Source organism: Chionomys nivalis, chromosome 25 (assembly GCF_950005125.1).
Source record: "Chionomys nivalis chromosome 25, mChiNiv1.1, whole genome shotgun sequence".
Lineage (NCBI taxonomy): Eukaryota > Metazoa > Chordata > Mammalia > Rodentia > Cricetidae > Chionomys > Chionomys nivalis.
In genome coordinates, this window is record NC_080110.1 from 41,476,258 (window position 1) to 41,479,640 (window position 3,383).

The window sequence follows — 3,383 nt, forward strand, 5'->3', positions numbered from 1 at the left end:
CATTCGAAAGAACGCGATTATCTTTCAAAGTAAAGCTTGTCCTGAGAAAAGGAACACTGACCTCACTTCTAACAGTGCTTTCTCACGTAGAAAACCACTGCTTGTCTTAACAAAAAAATGCATGTGCGTTTCTTACTAAAGCTTTCGTGAAATTAATAAACTTTCGAAAGAAAGCGATTATCTTTCAAAGTAAAGCTTGTACGGAGGAAAAAAACACTGATCTCAGTTCTAACAGTGCTTTCATGCGTAGCAAACAACTGCTTGTCTTTACAAAGTATCGCATATATGTTTCTTACCAAAGCATTCTTGAAATTAATAAACTTTCGAGAAAACGCGATTATCTTTCAAAGTAAAGCTTGTACTGAGTTAAACACTGATCTCAGTTCAAAGAGTGCTTTCATACTTAGCAAACCACTGCTTGTCTTTACAAAGAAACCTATGTGCGTTTCTTACTAAAGCGTTCGTGAAATTAATAAACTTTCGAAAAAACGCGTTATCTTTCAAAGAAAAGCTTGTACTGAGAAAGGAAACACTGATCTCAGTTCAAACAGTGCTTTCACACATAGCAAACCACTGCTTGTCTTTACAAAGAAATGCATGTGCGTTTCTTACTAAAGCTTTCGTGAAATTAATAAACTTTCGAAAGATCGCGATTATCTTTCAAAGTAAAGCTTGTACTGAGAAAAAAACACTGATCTCAGTTCTAAAAGTGCTTTCACATGTATCAAACAACTGCTTGTCTTTATAAAGAAACGCATGTGCGTTTCTTACAAGAAATTTGTGAAATTAATAAACTTTCGAAAGAACGAGATTATCTTTAGAAAGGAATGCATTTGCATTTCTTACTAAAGCTTTCGTGAAATTAATAACCTTTCGAAGGAAAGCGATTATCTTTCAAAGTAAAGCTTGTACGGAGGAAAAAAACACTGATCTCAGTTTTAACAGTGCTTTCATGCGTAGCAAACAACTGCTTGTCTTTACAAAGAAACACATGTGCGTTTCTTACTAAAGCTTTCGTGAAATTAATAAACTTTTGAAAGAACTCGATTATCTTTCAAAGTAAAGCTTGTACTGAGAAAAGGAACACTATCTCATTTCGAACAGTGCTTTCACACGTAGCAAACAACTGCTTGTCTTTAGAAAGAAACACATGTGCGTTTATTACTAAAGCTTTCGTGAAATTAATAAACTTTCGAAAGAACGCGATTATCTTTCACAGTAAAGCTTGTACTGAGAATAGGAACACTGATCTCAGTTCTAACAGTGCTTTCACATGAAGCAAACAACTACATGTGCGTTTTTACTAAAGCTTTCCTGAAATTAATAAACTTTCGAAAGAACGCGATTATCTTTCAAAGTAAAGCTTGTACTGAGAAAAGGAACACTGATCTCAGTTCTAAAAGTGCTTTCACACTTAGCAAACCACTGCTTGTCTTTACAAAGAAACGCATGGGCGTTTCTTACTAAAGCTTTCGTGAAATTGATAATCTTTCGAAAGAACGCGATTATGTTTCAAAGTAAAGCTTGTCCTGAGAAAAGGAACAATGATCTCAGTTCTAGCAGTGCTTTCACACATAGCAAACAACTGCTTGCCATTACAAATAAACGCTTGTGCGTTTCTTACTAAAGCCTTCGTGAAATTAATAAACTTTCGAAAGAACGCGATTTTCTTTCAAAGTAAAGCTTGTACTGCAAAAAGAAACACTGATCTCAGTTCTAACATTGCTTTCACACTTAACAAACAACTGCTTTTCTTTACAAAGAAACGCATGTGCATTTCTTACTTAATCTAACTTGAATTTAATAAACATTCGAAAGAACGCGATTATCTTTCAAAGTAAAGCTTGTCCTGAGAAAAGGAACACTGACCTCACTTCTAACAGTGCTTTCTCACGTAGAAAACCACTGCTTGTCTTAACAAAAAAATGCATGTGCGTTTCTTACTAAAGCTTTCGTGAAATTAATAAACTTTCAAAAGAACGCAAATATCTTTCAAAGTAAAGCTTGTACTGAGAAAAGGAACACTGATCTCAGTTCTAACAATGCTTTCACACGAAGCAAACCACTGCATTACTTTACAAAGGAACACATGTGCGTTTCTTATTAAAGCTTTCGAGAAATTAATAAACTTTCAAAAGAACACGATTATCTTTCAAAGTAAAGCTTTTACTGAGAAAAGGAACAATGATCTCAGTTCTAACAATGCTTTCACACGTACCAAACAACTCCTTGCCTTTACAAAGAAGCACATGTGAGTTTGATAAAGGAGACTCCTTGAAATTAGTAAACTTTCAAAAGAACGCAATTATCTATCAAAGTAAAGCTTGTACTGAGAAAAGGAACACTGATCTCAGTTCTAACACTGCTTTCACATGTAGCCAACCACTGCTTGTGTTTTCAAAAAAACCCAATTGCGTTTCTTACTAAAGCTTACGTGAAATTAATAAACTTTTGAAAGAACGCGATTATCTTTCAAAGTAAAGCTTGTACTGAGAAAAGGAACACTGATCTCAGTTCTAACAGTGCTTTCACACGTAGCAAACAACTGCTTGTCTTTACAAAGAAACGCATGTGCGTTTCTTACTAAAGCTTTCGTGAAATTAGTAAACTTTCAAAAGAACGCGATTATCTTACAAAGTATAGCTTCTACTGAGAAAAGGAAAACTGATCTCAGTTCTAACAATGCTTTCTCACGTAGCAAACAACTGCTTTTCTTTACAAAGAAACACATGTGTGTTTAGTACTAAAGCTTTCTTGAAATTAATAAACTCAAAAGAACGTGATTATCTTTCAAAGTAAAGCTTGTACTGAGAAAAGCAACACTGATCTCAGTTCTAAAAATGCTTTCACACGTAGCAAACAACTGTTTGTCTTTACAAAGAATCACAAGTGCGTTTCTTACTAAAGCTTTCTTGAAATTAATGAACTCAAAAGAACGCGATTATATTTCAAAATAAAGCTTGTACTGAGAAAAGGAACACTGATCTCTCTTCTAACAATGCTTTCACACATAGCAAACAACTCCGAGCCTTTACAAAGAAACACATGTGCGTTTGATAATGGAGATTTCTTGAAATTAGTAAACTTTCAAAAGAACACAATTATCTATCAAAGTAAAGCTTGTACTGAGAAAAGGAACACTGATCTCAGTTCTAACAATACTTTCACACGTAGCCAAAAACTGCTTGTCTTTACAAAGAAACACATGTGCGTTTCTTACTAAAGCATTCGTGAAATTAATAAACTTTGAAATGAACGCGATTATCTTTCAAAGTATAGCTTCTACTGAGAAAAGGAAAACTGATCTCAGTTCTAAGAATTCTTTCTCACGTAGAAAACAACTGCTTTTCTTTACAAAGAAACACATGTGTGTTTAGTACTAC